The sequence below is a fragment of the Rana temporaria genome, chromosome 5 (genome assembly GCF_905171775.1).
Source record: "Rana temporaria chromosome 5, aRanTem1.1, whole genome shotgun sequence".
NCBI lineage: Eukaryota > Metazoa > Chordata > Amphibia > Anura > Ranidae > Rana > Rana temporaria.
This window is the reverse complement of record NC_053493.1, coordinates 177,789,133-177,808,541: the sequence shown is the minus strand read 5'-3', so window position 1 is coordinate 177,808,541 and position 19,409 is coordinate 177,789,133. Positions and strand designations below refer to the sequence as shown.

The 19,409-nt window shown below is 45.1% G+C and overlaps 1 protein-coding gene across 2 annotated transcripts in view; it reads left to right on the top strand.

The window, feature by feature from the left end:
• RECK (reversion inducing cysteine rich protein with kazal motifs) overlaps positions 1-19,409 on the top strand; it is an 861,635-nt gene that overhangs the window by 486,981 nt on the left and 355,245 nt on the right. The gene's annotated exons all lie outside the window — the stretch shown is intronic.

The window sequence follows — 19,409 nt, the reverse complement described above, 5'->3', positions numbered from 1 at the left end:
AAAAAGCCAAGTTAATATAATTATTCTACAGCAGTCAGTAGAAAACGTCGGAAAAACGGTCGTGCAATACGACGATACGAAACTTGATTTTTAGGACTTTATGATCAGTGGATGAGTTTGTGGGTTAGATATGGGGAGAAAGCTAAGGCTTGATTGACATTAGTCTTTTTTTTGCTAAATTTTGACTTGCAGAAATAATGGAGGCCTTTAGAGAACAGGAGTTCTTCACAGAATTTGTTCAAAGGGGGCCCCGGATGGCAACCCCCCTTTTTTCTATAATTTTTCTTTCCCCAAAAAATTATTTATTGAGCCAAGATCTGGCATTGTAATGGCCCCCCCCCCCCACCCCTAAAATAATCGACTTATTGTTGCCACACAGCACGTGCGCTTTGGGGGGCCAAGCCTGTATGGCCACAGGCTCACGGGCCACCACTGGAACATCAATGGCCTCATCACCAGGCACAAGTGTCATTTAGTTTGTTGAGGGTCTCTTTAGGAAATTGTGCAATATGCAGCAGCAAAGTATGACATGGTTCAGATTCTACTTAACAAACCTACAGTCCTTGTCTTGTTTGCACCGCCTGTATACTGCTGTTCAAAGTATATAGGGCCAAAGGGTCTTGTCAGAGCCGATCCTCCCTATAGGCTCACTATGCAAGCCGCTTAGGGCCACGAAAAGCTGCAAAGGGCCCCCCAAATTACTAGAGGCCCCGCCTGCTGAGAAGTCATTTTCGCCCCCTCTAAACTCGCTGGCTGAGTCATTTCCGACAGCAGAACACCCCCTCCCCACGCTTCTCAACTTTCTTTAATGTGACATGTGACTGTCGTCAGCGCCCCCTGCTTCTCATTTTTAATGTGCCATGTCATTTTGCTTAGGGCCCCAGGGAGGTCAGGATCAAACATTACATTAAAGCCGCAAGCAGTATTAAATTATTTTTTTCTTATAGTAATCTCATGTTGTGCAGGGACATTTCTAAACACGTGCCACTACTATAGACACCCAGCAGGTATGATATTTAAAGGAATTTTAGATTTTTTTTTTTCACTTTAACCACTTGCTTACTGGGCACATATACCCCCCTCCTGCCCAGATGAAATTTCAGCTTCCGGCACTGCGTCGCTTTAACTGACAATTGTGCGGTCGTGCGACGTGGCTCCCAAACAACATTGGCATCCTTTTTTCCCCACAAATAAAGCTTTCTTTTGGTGGTATTTAATCACCTATGCGGTTTTTATTTTTTGCGCTATAAACAAAAAAGGACGACAATTTTGAAAAAAAATACAATATTGTTGCTATAATAAATATCCCAATTTAAAAAAAAAAAAACTTTTTTTTTAGTCTAGGCCGATACGTATTCTTCTACATATTTTTGGTTTGCGCAAAAGTTATAGGGGAAGATCCACATACATACACTGCGACCGGCGCAGATGTAAGATACGCTACGCCGCTGTAACTTACCTGGCTTTGGTTTGAATCCTCAACGAATTTGCGCCGTAAGTTACAGCGGCGTAGTGTATCTCTCGCAGCGGAATTGTTTCATTTAAATGAAACGTCCCCGCGCCGAATGAACTGTGCATGCGCCGTCCGTAAAAACTCCCAGGGTGCATTGCTCCAAATGACGTCGCAAGGACGTCATTGTTTTCAACGTGAACATAAATGGCGTCCAGCCCCATTCACGGACGACTTACGCAAACGACGTAACATTTTTAAAATTAGATGCGGGAATGACAGCCATACTTAACATTGAGTACGCCACCATATAGCAGATTTAATTATACGCCAGAAAAAGACGAACGGAAACTACGTAAAAAAATGCGACGGCATCGTCGGGGATCGTCGAAAATAGCTAATTTGCATACTCGACGCGGATTACGACGTGAATGCCACCTAGCCGACGGCATACAAAGACGTACGCCTGTCGGATCTAACACAGATGCCGTTGTATCTTGTTTTGTGGATACCAAAACAAAGATACGATGCGCAAAATTCGAAATTACGCGGCGTATCAAGAGATACGCTGCGTAATTTCTTTGACGATCTGCCCCATAGCGCCTACAAAATAGGGGACAGAATTATTATTTTTTATTATTTTTTGACCATCCTCCTCCTCCACCTCCTGGCGCAACTCCTCCACCAAAGCCACAGCCTGGAAGGAAGCGTTGAAGGAAGATAAGAAAGTGATGGCCTGGGTTCAGTCTGGTCTGACAAGACGCAGGCTGTTGTATGACCACAGCCTGGGGACATATATGTCATCTGCTGCTGTTCCCGATCTCTCGGAGTCCCGGACCAGATTGTGCATCCTATTATATGGACTCCTCAGGCTACCAATTTCGATTTTAAAATAGTTGATGTGTGCCCTGGGGTCCAAAGGCTTTGCAAATTTCACCAGTTTCTCCAGCGTTGCCTTCCTCTTTCTTTTGTTATGACCCATAATAAATGGATATTTTTTTTTCTGCAAATACTTGCCTATGTTTTTTTCTTCAAATGGGACAGTTTGTGAGTAGGCAGGTATATTTTAAAAATACAATGTCAAATTAACAAGAGAAACCAACAAACCTCATTGAGGTTAAAAAATACAAGATAATAATGTTTTTGTGGTAACTTGACACACAAAAAAAAAATTATGGAGATCACTATAAAATAATTTTAAAATAATAAAAAAAAGCAGGAGATCTTGATTAAAATAAAAAAAGGAAGGAAGACCACTTTCAAAAAATAAATTGTAAACAATATTATGGAGATCTGGCTTTAAAAAAGAAAAACATTATTCAGAAGATCACAAGAAATAATAAAGAAATAAGTTTGTCAGAACTTTGTGAATATTAGCAGCAAAACAACTTCATTATTCTAGCATTAGAAAGAAGAAGAGAATGACACACAAATGCTCTGCTCTTTGGGGGTACCATTAATTTTTAATGGTACCACTCTCATGGTACAGGAATGGGGGGGGGGGGGGGGGCAGGATTAAAAGTAACATACACACATACATACTTACACACGCATACACACATGCTTACACACACATACACACATGCATACACACACATACATACACATGCGCACACACAGACAGACACTCACATGTGCACACACACACAGACACATGTATAAAGCCATTTTAAAATGAAATGGCTTCTAGCTCAGTACCTTTCCAGTGCTAATTCTTAATGGTACCCCCAAACAGTGGAAAATGTGGGGTAATTTTGCTGCAGTGCAATTAAAAAAAAAATTTGAGGACTTGTTTCCCTGCATTTTGTGGGTATGGAAATTAATGGACTGCCCTACATGCAGCTACACAGATGTGAACCAAGGGCTTGATCACATGTCATAGGGGCGGTAAAACCACATGGTTGAGCTGTTTTTACCACCCCTAACTTCTCCACCTTTAGCAGCTGAGGGTGTTCACATGCTGTGGCTGCAACTGGAGGTATACCGAGGGTGAATGTGGCTGTACTGCAACTACCCCGCAACTGTGTGCATTGCACGGTTGCGGTGTAGTGATGCTGCATTTACGGGCTTAAAACAGGTGGTAAAGAGGCAACATAATGCCTTTTAACCGCCTGTCAAATGCCTCTGAAAAGCAATCTGTGCATGGATTGCTTTTCGGAGGAGCAGCAGTCCTTGCTGCTATCAAACAAGCCCTACAAAAGCCACTCTCATGGTACAGGATTGGGGGGGGGTGGGTCAGGATTAAAAGTAACATACACACATACATACTTACACACGCATACACATATGCTTACACACACACATGCATACACACACACACACACACACACACACACATACCTACACATGCACACACACACACACACATGTATAAAGCCATTTTAAAATGAATCTAGCTTCTAGCTCAGTACCTTTCCAGATTCCTCATTCAGCCGGGTACTGCACTCTAGGGGGAAGCAAAGAGCACAGCACACTCCTCTGCACTTTACTTTCATTTTTTAAGCCGACAGAGCTTCTCACAGTTCGGCAGGAGAGCAGGCTCATCTGACAGCCTTCTCTCCACTGACCCCGCGGCACACCTGAGAACCTCTGACGGCACACCAGTGTGCCGCGGCACACTGGTTGAGAAAGGCTGCCTTAGAGACATGACAAAGAAGGTAGCTGTATAGAGATTAAATGTGTCCCTTCCTGGACCACAACATAATTGGTTGTGTAAGCACCACAGGTCTAGTGAGCTCCCATGTGGAGGTCGTAGCCTGCACCATGATAGCGTGCCTAAGTTGTAAATATTGGAGGAACAAAGTATTGGGCAGGTCAAATTCTGCGTGCAGGGATTGGAAGTCTCAGAGTATGCCCCCACAATACAGTTGTGGAATATAGTTTACTCCACTCTTTGACCTATTGGAAAAGTTGTGTAGCTTGTTAAGTTCTGGGTAGTTACGGTTATTCCAGATACGTGACCAATTTGTATACCCCGTGTATTGCAGTTGTTGTTTGGTTTTGTTCCATATTTTATCTATAAGTATAAGTGTGGCGTATTGAGTCATGGCACCCATTTCACCTGCCTCTATGCACTCCACAAGGCCATCGCCAGACATGTTCTGAATGGGATCAGAGGACTCCGGATGAGCCGGCATAAAATAATAAAATGGGTTTGGTACTACTGCCAGGCCACCCGAGTCCTTTGCTTCCTGTAAGGTTTCCAATTTAATTATTGGGACCTGTTTCCTCCATATCAGCTATGGGAATATTTGACCATTCTCCCAGTGAGGTCAGGCACTGATGTTGGACGAGAAGGCCTGGCTCACATTCTCCGCTCTAATTCATCCCAAAGGTGTTCTATCGGGTTAAGGTCAGGACTCTGTGCAGGCCAGTCAAGTTCCTCTACCCCAAACTCACTCATCATTGTCTTTATGGACCTTGTTTTGTGCACTGGTCCAAATCATTTGGTGAAGGGGGGATTATGGTGTGGGGCTGTTTGTCAGGGCTTGGTTTTGGCCACTTCGTTCCAGTCAAAGGAATTTTTAAGGCGTCAGCATACCAAGACATTTTGGACAACTTAATACTCCCAACTAAGTGGGAACAGTTTGGGGATGGCCCCTTGACTATGCACCAGTGTACAAAGCATGGCCCATAAATATGTGGACTTAGCAAGGGTGGTGGAAAATGAACTTCAAGTGCAAAAAATGTACATAATAATAACTAAAACATATAAAATTAAATGTAACAATCTAAAAAATAAAAATTCCAAACTGCTATAATGGTGTAAACCTCCCAACTAAAAAGTTGTTGCACTTGCAGTTAATTTGTATTGCAATTATCTGTAGTGGAGTTTCCACCATCCCTACTAAGTTTAATGAATTTTGTATATCTTATTATCATTTTGATGTGTATTACATGTGAAAATCACATATCACTGGAATTATTGCACTTGAAGTTAATCAGTATGGCAAATATCTATAGGATGGGTTTCCACCATCCCTGCTAAGTTTCATTTTATACAGTATGTCTTATTTTCAGTACGTCTGTCCGTGTTCACCCGATCCGATCCGCAGACAAATGGAAAATAGAATTTTCCTCCATCTGATGAGATCGGGTATCAGCGGATGTTCATCTGCTGACACCCGCTATCTCATGGGAATCAATGTATGTCCCTCTTTCATCTGTAAACGGATGGATGAAAAAGCGGACATAAGAGTCACAAAAGGCACTTATTTATAATAAGTTTATTGAATGTTAATTCATTTTGCATCTTTTTGAACACTGTTTATATTGTGGTTTATGCATTAGTCACTTTATAAATTTTCATTATATTGAAGCACATTTGCATTAAATATTTTATGCAGAATGATTACTTTATAAATTATATATTGTCACATTTTATATGATTTAACACATGAAATAACGCTCCATGGCCCAGATTCAGATACAATGGTGTATCTGTCGGCAGGCGTAACGTATCTCAGATACGTTACGCCGCTGTAAATTAGGGTGCAAGTTCCGTATTCAGAAAGAAATTGCGCCCTAAGTTACGGCGGCGTAAGCCCGCCTAATTCAAATGTGGATGATGTGGGCGTGTTTTATGTATATTACCTGTGACCCCGCGCATTTGACGTTTTTTTACGAACGGCGCATGCGCCGTTCGTGAAAAAATCCCAGTGCGCATGCTCGAAATCTCGCCGCAAATTGTCATTGCTTTCGACGTGAACGTAAATTACGTCCAGCCCTATTCGCGAACGACTTACGCAAACGACGTAAAATTTTCAAAACTCGACGCAGGAACGAAGCCCATACTTAACATAGGATACTCCTCATATAGCAGGGGTAACTATACGCCGAAAAAAGCCTAACGTAAACGACATAAAAAAATGCGCCGGCCGGACGTACGTTTCTGAATCGGCGTATCTAGCTAATTTGCATATTCCTCACGTAAATCTATGGAAGCGCCACCTAGCGGCCAGCGTAAATATGCAGCCTAAGATACGACGGTGTAAAACACTTACGCTGGTCGGATCTTAGGGAAATCTATGTGTTACTAGGCTGGTGATCAGTGTGTAAAAAGCTGTAAAAAACACACCGATCACCAGTCGGCTGCAGCGATCCGCTATCCTCTCCCACCAACAACTACTGTGTGAGGAGAGCCGATCGCCTAGCAACCGGCTCTCTGCTTACATCACATGATGGCTGTGATTGGACACGGCCATCATGTGATCAGGAGGGCCAATCATAGAGCCCTCCTGCTGATCCGTGGGTTCCCCCGTGTTCGGGTGACAGGAGCGCATCGGGATTGCGCCGCTGCGCAGGCTCACGTGCGATCTCCCTCCTTCTAAAGGGACGTTCCTGAACGTCCACTCAGAAGGAGAGAGTGCTCACCCGGCCATACATATGCAGTGGCTGGGTGGAAAGTGGTTAAAATGCAGCGGCAGGGATGTTCCCACACGTTCCTGCACCCACAAACTCACTGCGTTTTTAGAAGGGTGGGGGTGCCATTAAGAGTGAATCTGTTAAGAGCAACAGAATTTGGCTGAGGGTGGTTGCATGCACAGGAAGAAGTGCAATTCCCTCACCCGCGTAAGCGTGAAACTAGCATAAAAGAGAAAGAAATATGCCTGGAGATGAAGTTAAGCTAAGGGATGGAGGGATGGTAGGGGAATATAAAAGATTGTTACGCATATATATGTAGCATTTCCCCTGGAGGAGCTGCTGGTTGTTTTGGGTGGCACATTTACCTCGTGGCTCTTCCGAATTCCTAGGGGTGCATTTAGTAGAAGTAAAGGAATGTCCGCAACAGGTGCTCTTTGCTGTGCCCTTTATTACCCAGCCGGGTAAAAACAATAAATCTTGTGGTGAAGAAAGTAAAGTTGAAGGAAGAAAGGAGAATAGCAAATTCAGGCGTAGTGATAGGGAAACAGTCCTGCTCCCAAACGTAACACTTCTCTGCGCCACTCCTGCTTGCGTGGAATTAGTGTACCCGGACAGGCCTCTCTCACTTACCTGGCAGCCGGAGTATCACTCGAACCTTTGTAGGATAAAGTCTCTGCCACAGACCCTCCTTAGAATGAACCTCAGGGAGACACCTCTGCCACAGGCCCTCTCTGATTGCAATTACGGAGGCAATCCTCCTTAGGTGAATTACACCTGGATCTCCTTCTTAATGTCGTCCAGGTACTGACTGACAGGTGATCAATCCTTCAGTGTCCAGCTACCCTGATCCCCGGTGGTTTGTCGAGGCCCCTTTGGATCGTCAGCCTCTCAATGGCGCTCCTCAGACGGACTCCCCACCGAACAGCAATACCGCTTGGGATCCTCAAAGGTGGGAACCCAGTCACTCACTGGGTCCCCGTCACTGCTCAGATGTTCCAGGCCAACATGGCCCCGGAACCAGGAACACCGTATGGCACGCACGCCCCGGCCAGGTAGGCTATAACTAAAGGTGGGTGCCACATTGGACGAAGGAGAACCCAGAACCAATGGCATCTGGCCCATAAATACCCTCCCCCAGCATGCACAGCAAGGCTCAACCTTCCTGATTTGCTGCTGGGGAAGAGCACCCAAACCTTGACTCCACTGCTGCCATCTACTGCACAGGGGTGGGAAGAACACCCCCGCACAACAGATCGTTTTGATCTCAATCACCAGCTCTCTTCCCCTCTCACTGTTGGAAGAGAGCTGGTGATTGAGATCAAAACGATCGTGACGCTGCTGTCTTTCACCTGAGATCCCTGGGGAACCAAAGGCCGTGGCTGGGCTATAGCCAACTGCTCTGGTTACTTACCATCTGGTAAGAGGCTCACTTTTACGGTGGAGGGACCTCACTATATGTATGCATGTCACCGGGTGATTGGAGGATCAGATCCATAATTTCAGTGCTAAGCAAATCTTATGGAACCAACGTTTTTCAGTGCTGAGAAATTACATCATTTAGCCTCTGCTTATGAGCTTATGGACTATTTTGGACTTCCTGCTAATCCCTGTTTTTCTAAGTAGGGGTTTGATTTAACATTTTGTATTGGCGCAGCTTTTTGTTTTTTATGTTTGTTGTGTACTTCGCACGTTAGCTGCTGCCTTGAGACTATTGTGTTGTAGCGCAGTTTTTTGTTTTCATTGAGCTGTGTTAAGCTGGCCATACATTATACTATTTTTTTTTTTGCTTAATTTCCTATAGATTTACCTTCAATTATGTAGTGAAAGGGCCTGCCTGATTGCATACAAATTGAACGTGTTTAGGTTTGACATCATATTCTATGGTTTTGGTAAATATAAAGGAAAACTGAACAAGAAATTTGTATAATGTATGGCCAGCCCTAGAGAGTGGAAAGATGAACTGTGATAATGCAAGAATTAACACAGTTTATTAAATGTACACCATGGTCTTTCCAGACCAGGTCCTTAGGACTGGTTCCGTTCTGCAGTAAACCCTAAAAGAGGGACCTAACCGCTTGGTAAGGTGTGTCCCATGTGACTGACCACCCTGCCTACTGAACCTTCGTCACCAGTCACCACCGATCTCTCTCCTGACCTGCTGCTCCTCCTTTGTATTTTTTACACTCTTCACCACTTTAGAGGGTTACCTTGAAGGTTTAAAAAAGATAGTAGTAATGCGCTAATACCAACATTTGTTACCGTTAGTACAATGTGCAACATGTGCCAAAGATACAAAATATACACCCAAAAATTAGAAGGTATCAATCAAGTGCAATATGAAGAAAAATATATAATGTGAAACAAAATATATATGAAGCAAAATAAAACAAGAAAGCATAAATAAAATGTCATTGATAAACAAAAACACCTCCCCCTTCCAGACACAGATCAGTGTAATAGACTGGGACTGAGAAGGAACAATCCTATGGTGTACTGGGAGTTTTCACAATGCTTGTTTAGCTCCAGCTGACGCTCTAATGCTTCAAGGTGACACAGTTAATGAAAAAGAGGAAACAAGATATGGTGCAAATATTGCGGGTCAAAGGGAGAACAATTGTGCGGTGTGTGCAAATACACTCACGGAACCCCAGATCAAAACCAGCTTCAAATATAGCCTTTTCTGCCGCTCAGTGTAGCGATCTCCTCATACGAACAGATGTCCGTCGAACGCGTCACTAGGCTCCTCCCCCTCGTGTTGCGTCACTCGGCACGTGACTTAGTCATGCTTCATATATATTTTGTTTCACATTATATATTTTTCTTCACATTGCACTTGATTGATACCTTCTTATTTTTGGGTGTATATTTGGTATCTTTGGCACATGTTGCACATTGTACTAACGGCAACAAATGTTGGTATTAGCACATTACTACTATCTTTTTTCACTGTAATTGGTTTTGTACACCTTTTTTTGTATGCAGCTTTACCATTTGGTTATTTTTGTTGTGTGTTTTTTTCCTGCTCAATATTTAGTAGTAGCGTTGTAGTACCACTTCCCTTACCTTGAATGTTTGCACTTTTTTCCCCAAAGAGTATTCACTTAAATTTATAAATGTGAAATACCGCGCTAAAAAGCAACTAAAATTCAAATAAATAAATGAAAACTATAGCAGCAGCTAAATGTGAGATACGAAGGAAAAGAGGTAGCCACACTAAATTAAACCAAAAAGAAAAATTAAAAATATATAAATATGAGTGAATGACGATAAACTTACTAATAAAAGCAATCAAAAGTTAAATATCACCATAAAGCAAATATTAATATGGTAAAATCTGGAAATCAATTGAGATATCAACTGAGTGGGTGACTATACAAAATACAGAAAAAAATAGAAAAAATGTCCAATAGAGTGACAGTGCAAATCAACTTGAAAATTCAGTATATAGTCCATATTTCTCACTGGTAAGCTTTAATAATAAAGTGCATGTTCCAACACCACCAGTTGTGCACCGAAACACCAGATAAAATGCACGCTTGCCAAAAGGCAAGCCAAATGATTTTGCGGCTTAACCCAGCCTGGGCCTTTCTCCAGAGGGTTGGAGCTCTTAGCGAGTGACTCAGCCAGCCACACTAACAGGAGCCCAAAAAGGGGCGTGACTGCTGCCTCAAAGAGGAGTTCAGAAATCAGGAAGGGCGCATCCTCCACTCTCTTTTGATGCAGACTGGAGCTCCAAATTGTGACCATCTTGGAGCTGCCCCGCAACCCTCTGGAGAAAGGCCCAGGCTGGGTTAAGCCGCAAAATCATTTGGCTTGCCTTTTGGCAAGCGTTCATTTTATCTGGTGTTTCGGTGCACAACTGGTGGTGGTGGAACACGCACTTTATTATTCAAGCTTACCTGTGTGAAATATGGACTATAGATCTAAAGGAAATTAAGCCGGTTAAGCCGCAAGCTCATTTCTGTAAAAGAAAATACACAATGCGCTATATTAGGAAAGGATTATAATGATCCCTATATAAAATGTGAATACTGAAACCTCAATATACAATTAACATATACTCAGTGAGCGATAAGTTTTAAAGGAACAAAACATACCTATCGCCATATGTTTTTTTTTTTTTAAATCTCTTTAATATTTTTTCTCATATACAAACGTACAAATATACATTTCACATTTCATATTTCCATTAAAATCACATAAATACCCACATTCCCTTACATACTTCACATTTGTGTCTTCTTCCGTTTACCTCCTTTTTTTCCCTTTCTTCCATTGGTGTAGTTCCATCCCACTTTCCTATCCCTCTACCCTGAGGCTGTTGTCACGTTTTCTATCCAATTTGCCCATATTTTCTTATATTTCTCCCCATTTCCTCTATTATAGTATGTCTCTTTATACAATGACAAATTACTATTTATCAAGTTCTTCCATTGCGCCACCGAGGGGGCTTCCACTTTCTTCCAATTTAACACTATTGCCTTTCTTGCGTAGAAGAGCAACATACCCACCTGTGTTCTTCTTTCTATAGTGGCCCTAATTTCCTCTATTTAACCTAACAGACAGATCTCTGCCTCTAGGTCGAGTTGAACTAATGTCACTTCATCAATTATTCTCAAAACCTCTCTCCAAAGCCACCTTATCTTTGGACAGGTCCAGAATATATGTATAAAATTTCCCGGAATACCTGCACATCTCCAACAGTTTTGAGAATTTGATGGGAATATTTTAAACAACTTATATGGTGTGTAATAGATCCTATGTGTTATTTTAAATTGGATTAATTTGTTTCGAAGTGAGACTAGGATCTGAAAATGGAATTTATATATCTTCCCCCAATTTTCTGATGACAATTTTGGATCATCTCTCAACCAACATTCATATAGTTTATTCATATCTGATGGTTCTGTTTTTCCTAAATACGAGTATAACATTGAGATCATCCCTTTTTCCTTTCTCTTTCTCACCATTTGTTCTAAGCCTGTTTCTATTAGTGGTGGGATACCATCAGGGAATTGGGCTGTCAGTGCATGAACCATCTGCATATGTCTAAAAAAATAATTCTCCAGTACATTCCATTTTCCTCTCATATCTGCAAATTAAGCTATTTTTCCCTCATGTATTACTTGTGATATTCTTTTTACTTCATATTTCGTCCATGCTCTAGGGTCCTGAATGGAAGATAAGTGTACCAATTTGGGGTTTCGCCACAGTGGTGTATTTGGGGATATATCTGTTTTTAGATTACTCTCTCTTGCTATGCCGACTTTCCATGCCCTTACTGTTGTTATCATTGACGGGGTCAAATCTTGCCTACATTTCAGCCCACAAAATGAAAGATAATATTTATATAGGTCTGGAAATGCCAGCCCCCCTGTTCCACTGGGCGCATGAGTGTTTTTAATTTTAGCCTAGCTATTTTATTTTGCCATATAAATGAGGATAAAATACCCTGCATCTGTATAAAAAAAACTTTTTTGTAACCATTGTGGTAAATTTCTAAACAAATATAGCAACCTAGAAAGGATCTTCATTTTTGTTAAATTTGTACGCCCCAAAAGAGACAACGGAAGTGCTTCCCATATCTTTAGTTTTTTCCTGTATTCCTGCAACACTGGATCCAAATTGCATTTTTTTAATTCCTCAGCCTGGCGTGATTTTATTATGCCCAATATTTAAATTCTGTTACCCATCTCAGTGAAAGGTTTGGGGTTGCTGTATCCTGTGCTCCCTGATCAATAGCAAACAACAGTGATTTATCCCAGTTCACTTTAAGTCCTGTTAAACCTGTGAAGACATTCAGTAGCTCTAGAGCTCCCTTCAATGATGGACCTGCGTCCTAGAAATAGGAGCATATCATCGGCATACAGGGCTACCCTCTCCTCCAACCCCCCTACTTGCAGTCCCTGGATGTCTGGTGAGGTCCTCAGAGCCTCTGCCACTGGCTCTATTGTTACTGCAAAAAGTGTCGGAGGGAGAGGGCAGCCCTGTCTTGTGCCCCTATGCAACTGAAAGAAGGGTGACGGCTTCCCCCCTAGTTTAACTGCTGACATAGGTTTTCTATATATTGCTTGTACCCATTTAATAATTATTACTGGGAACCCCTATTCTTCTGAGTACCTCCCAAAGAAAAGGCCATTCGATCGTGTCGAAGGCCTTTTCTATATCTAGGGAGGCCACCGTTCTTGTTCCTTCACAATTGTGATGGGCATGTATATTTGTGAATAATCTACGTAAATTTATATCTGTCGTTTTCTATGGCATAAATCCTGTCTGATCAGTATCTATAATACTTTTTAATAATGGCTGTAATCTTAATGTTAGTATTTTAGTTAGTATTTTAAAATCTATATTTAATAATTCAATCAGTCTATATGACGAACACATTTTTGGATCCTTCCCTTCTTTATGTATTAATGTTATGAATGCCTGTCTCATTGAATCAGGTAATATTCCTTTCCTTAGCCCATTTGTATATACCTCTCTGCCAATTTTAGAGCTAGAAGAGGTCATATTTTCTATAGAATTCTACAGGAATTTCATCTGGGCCTGGTGCTTTTTCTCCTGGGAATGTTTTTATAACTTTACTTATTTCTTCACTTGTTATTGGATCCAACACTGCCTCCCTCTCCCTATCCGACAACCATCCGAGGGCCACCCGGTCCAATAGGTCCGACAGCTATTGCTGACGCTGTTGCCTGATTTTTTATGGAACGGGTAACAAGGGCTCCAACTTGCCTCTTGAACATAATAATAGAGGGCGACTTTGTTCCAAGTTTATACTGGAGCGACTTTGTTCCAAGTTTATACAAGTTATTACAGAGTATTACACGCCTCTATTTCGCCATAGCACTATAGCAATAATAGTCACTGATTTTCAATGATGAACAGTGTCACAGACTCAGACCTTCTTATGTCTAAAATCATCCTATGACCACTAGGGGCATAGGATGCCTGAACAATGATATCTTGGACTACCTGAGATGGGATTATTATGTATTTATTTTCCACATTATATTCCAAGATCTGTAGGACTATTTTAAGTTGGTTGATTCTGAACTCAACGGGTTAATTGTAGATGTGACTCATTCCTCTGTGTAACAGACTGTTGAAATTTTAATGTCCTCACCTCCAGCTATCTCTCTATTCTTTGTGCTAATTGCCTCTATTGTGAGATGTAAGATGTCCTGTGTTTACGCTTAAGAGATTGTGTATTGTACAGCAGATGAATGAAGAGCCGGGGTGTCTACTCACCTCGTCTGGCTAAATGATTAGATCAATTAGCTCATGTTAATTATTGTTCTGGTCACCTCCTTTTTACTGTATAAGAGATTGTGTTTTTGATGCTATTAAAGATTCCATACTTAGCACACATACAAGTCTCGTCTCATTGTGTGTTACAAGGCAGCTAAAATATCTGGTATGTCGAGACTATGGGAAGCAGTATCTGATGGAAGCATTCGTTCTGAGTGCGGGGACCTTCCGTGACAGTGGTGGCTAGCAGCGGGACGCTTTCTGCAGTCGGGGACATCCATCCTCCACCTGGATCCAAGGTCCGGATAGCAGGAGAGGAGAGGTACAGATACCAGCCGCCATGGAAAAGGAATTCGGAAGGAGGTTGCAAGAGAAGCAGATACAGCACAGAGGACCAGTATCAGAGCAGGTCCTGCTAGGATGGTCCGATTCAATCCACTGCGAACTCTGGAAGGAAGCGCTAGCTCTCGAGCAGCAACACCAGGGAAAAGCTCTCCCCTCCATCCATGTAAGGTACTGGTCGCAGTATGAAGTACAAATGCTGTTATTGGGGGAACAACCAAAATAGGAGTGGACAGCGGAGTTTAGCAGGCTGATCCGGGCAGAGATGCGGTTGGACAAAAGCTACAGAGCCCTTCGGTGGTATGTAGCCCAAGTGTGCCTGTGGTCAGCGGATGACAGCCCCACGGAAGGCTTTGACTATAATGGCCTGGGATTGTTGTATTGGAGGATGTACGAGGACCCCGACTTTGGGAGCGATCGGGAGTGCCGTTTGGAGGACATAATGGAATACAGAGAGCGAAGACTGAATCTCTCGGAAGTGCACTGGCTACAGGAAGATTTGGAGTTTCTGGCCGTTCAGGAATGGGAGCTGGAATTTGCCTACAGACGGCTGCTAGACTCTGCTCAGCGCCAGGGCTGGGCTCCCTTTGCCTGGGACTATCAGGAAATACCAGTGGACAATGCTGAAATCCTGGCTGAAGAATCAGCAATGTGGCAGGGTAACAGTGTGCTTTGCCAACCTGCCCCTGCAGCTATGGACCGGGAGGTCTTATGGCGGATGCAGCAAGTGCTGACTGGCCTTGATGATTCTGTTTCTGCATGGGATGATCATGAATGTGCCTGTCCAGCAGTATGCCAGTGAATCGGCAGTGGAAAATCTGGAGATTGCCATTCCCAAAGCTGAAGTACTGACCGCAGGGCCGAGCTCTGCTAACCTCTGCTCAGTACCTAAAGCATCTTCTGGGTTCCATGGACAGGAGATTGTGAACCTCTATCCCCAGACACCAGTTGCAGAAACAGGGGATTTAATAGACTTTTCTGCTGAGGAAGAACAACATGAGGAGCCTCCAGCAGAAGAGCTGTTATTAGGGCCACACTTCCCTGTGCTCTGCCCATCACCAACAGCAGTATCTGTGGAGTTGCAAGGAACTTTCCCAGCTGAAGCGCTGGTCACCGGACAGAGGGTTCAAGACCTCTGCCCCACCTCTGTGGCAGTTCAGGAGGCTCAGGGTGAGAAGGGAGAGGAGGTGTTCATCGTCCCTCCCCAACAGTTGGCCAGGGTGGAGAACGTGGTCTTTCCTCCCCAGCAAAGATCCGTGCATCTGGGAGACAGTACCACAGACATGTTGTCCCAGCAGCCATATGAGGGAACGGAAAAGGAAGCAGCTAGCTCACCTCCCCAATGGCAGCTACACAGTTTGGGTGTGGAGGAATCCAGCCTCCTTCCCCAATGGTTAGCTGTAGCGGATGATGTGGAGTCCCCAGCAGAAGTGCTGCCAAAAAGGCAGAGCGCCGCTGGCCCCTGCCTAACACCTACAGTGTCTCTACAGCTTCAGGAAGCTGGGGCGGTTGGCCCCTCTGCCCAGCAGCAGACCAAGCCCCGAAATGTTGAAAACCACCCAGCCGAACCGCTGGCAGCCGGACGGAGAGTCAATGACCTCTGCCCCACACCTATTGGTGTCAACTACTCCTTGCAGCCAAGATTGGAGGTCATACGGACAGACTATGTGAGTTCACTTTATCTGACTAACGCATGTCCAGAACAGGTGAAGGTCTGGGACCTTGTTAGTCGACTTTTGATGGGGGAGAAATGTCACAGACTCAGACCTTCTTATGTCTAAAATCATCCTATGACCACTATGGGCATAGAATGCCTGAACAATGATATCTTGGACTACCTGAGATGGGATTATTATGTATTTATTTTCCACATTATATTCCAAGATCTGTAGGACTATTTTAAGTTGGTTGATTCTGAACTCAACGGGTTAATTGTAGATGTGATTCATTCCTCTGTGTAACGGACTGTTGAAATGTTAATGTCCTCACCTCCAGCTATCTCTCTATTCTTTGTGCTAATTGCCTCTATTGTGTGTGTGTGAAGATGTCCTGTGTTTACGCTTAAGAGATTGTGTATTGTACAGCAGATGAATGAAGAGCCGGGGCGTCTACTCACCTCGTCTGGCTAAATGATTAGATCAATTAGCTCATGTTAATTATTGTTCTGGTCACCTCCTCTTTACTGTATAAGAGATTGTGTTTTTGATGCTATTAAAGATTCCATACTTAGCATACTTAGTCTCGTCTCGTTGTGTGTTACAAGGCAGCTAAAATATCTGGTATCTATGTCGAGACTATGGGAAGCAGTATCTGACGGAAGCATTCGTTCTGAGTGCGGGGACCTTCCGTGACAAACAGTCAATAGTATAATTAGAGGCTATTATTTAGGGGTTTAAGGAGAAAAGACTGTAAAGAGAAACAGATACTGGCCCAGATTCAGGTAGATCGGCGCAATATTTGCGTGGGCAAAGGGCAACGATTTTTGCTCTGCGCCCACGCAAATATTTTGATTTGCCCGTGATTCACGGAGCAGTAGCTCCGTAAATTGCGCGGGCGCTATGCTAATTAGCCCGGCGTAAGGGCGCCTAATGTAAATGATCCCGCCGGGGGTGGGAATCATTTAAATTAGGCGCGCTCCCGCGCCGAGCGAACAGCGCATGCTCCGTCGGGAAACTTTCCCGACGTGCATTGCGGCAAATGACGTCGCAAGGACGTCATTTGCTTCTAAGTGAACGTGAATGGCGTCCAGCGCCATTCACGAATCACTTACGTAAACGACGTGAAATTTAAATTTCACGAGCGGGAAGGGCGGCTATACTTTAGCATTGGCTGCTCCTACTATTAGCAGGAGCAGCCTTGCGCTAAAGTCGCCGTACGAAAACTCCGTACCTTGCGTGCACAGGGCCCGCGCAACTTTTGTGAATCGGTGGTAGTATGCAATTTGCATACTATACGCCGATCACAATGGCCGCGCCCCCTAGCGGCCAACGCAAGAATGCAGCCTGAGATATGAAGGCATAAGGAGGCTTATGTCTGTAATTTCCTAGGCTGCAGTCCGCGTAGCGATGTTCCTGAATCAGGGGCATTCGCTACGCGGGAGCAAAACAGCTATTGCGCCGCGCAACAGCTTCTTGAATCTGGGCCACTATGTCACCTGGCTGCTTTACTTTATGCACTGTGGTGGTTGTCTCCTTCCCAATCACGCCTCCTGTGGTCTGTGTTTGCCTCATACAGCGCTCCTCCAACACACCAGCTTCGTTCCCCACTCTGTTAGTAGGATCTCGTATGGCCGGGAAATCTTGCGAGATTACCAGTGAGAATCACATGCGGCTCTGTGCAGGGCCAACTTTAACACAGGGCAAAAGGGACATATGCCTAGGGCCCTGTCATTGTTGGGGGGCCCTGCACTGCCCGTCCCTTGAGCCTTGGAGTTCGGCCACCTCCGGTGCTGGTCGCATGCTGGCTGCTCGCTGCCGTCACTTGGAAATACGCTGCTTCTGTATTTCCAAGTGACATCGCTTCTCTCCCTGCGGCCGCTCTCATCCCTCGTGTATACACACACTGATCTGAGAGAGAGCAGAGGAGGAAGGGGGCGGGGACTCTGCACAGAGAGGAAGCTGCTTCTGGGACTTGTAGGCTGCACGGACATCGCAGGACAACATGCTGTCAGTAGCATTTGGGACAGAGCAGGAAAACTCTGTACTGGAATGGGGGGCTTTATGGGAGGAGAGCCTTGAGTGGAGCTCTGTACACCCACCTCAGTCCTGCACTCTGTACCCACCTTCCTCTGTACCCACCTTTCTCTGTACCCACCTTCCTCTGTACCCACCTTCTTCTGTACCCACCTCCCTCTGTACCCACCTCAGCCTGCACCCACCTCAGCCTGCACTCACCTCCCTCTGTACCCACCTTCCTCTGTACCCACCTCAGCCTGTACCCACCTCCCTCTGTACCCACCTCAGCCTGCACCCACCTCCCTCTGTACCCACCTCAGCCTGCACCCACCTTCCTCTGTACCCACCTCCCTCTGTACCCACCTCAGCCTGCACCCACCTCCCTCTGTACCCACCTCAGCATGCACCCATCTCAGCCTGCACCCACCTTCCTCTGTACTCACCTCAGCTTTCACCCATCTTCCTCTGCACCCACCTCAGCCTGTACCCACCTCCCTCTGCACCCACCTCAGCCTGCACCCACCTCCCTCTGTACTCACCTCCCTCTGTACCCACCTCAGCCTGCACCCACCTCCCTCTGTACCCACCTCAGCTTGCACCCACCTCCCCTTGTACCCACCTCAGCCTGCACCCACCTCCCGCTGTACCCACCTCAGCCTGCACTCTGTACCCACCTCAGCCTGCACCCTGTACCCTCTGTACCCACCTCAGCCTGCACCCTGTACCCACCTCAGCTTGCACCCACCTCCCTTTGTACCCACCTCAGCCTGCACCCACCTTCCTCTGTACCCACCTCAGCCTGCACCCACCTTCCTCTGTACCTACCTCAGCCTGCACCCACCTCACTCTGCACCCACCTCCCTCTGTACCCACCTCCCTCTGTACCCACCTCAGCTTGCACCCACCTCCCTTTGTACCCACCTCAGCCTGCACCCACCTCCTGCTGTACCCACCTCAGCCTGCACCCACCTTCCTCTGTACCCACCTCAGCCTGCACCCACCTCCCTCTGTACCCACCTCAGCCTGCACCCACCTTCCTCTGTACCCACCTCCCTCTGTACCCACCTCAGCCTGCACCCACCTCCCTCTGTACCCACCTCAGCATGCACCCATCTCAGCCTGCACCCACCTTCCTCTGTACTCACCTCAGCTTTCACCCATCTTCCTCTGCACCCACCTCAGCCTGCACCCATGTTCCTTTGTACCCACCTCCCTCTGCACCCACCTCAGCCTGCACCCACCTCCCTCTGTACTCACCTCCCTCTGCACCCACCTCCCTCTGTACCCACCTCAGCTTGCACCCACCTCCCTTTGTACCCACCTCA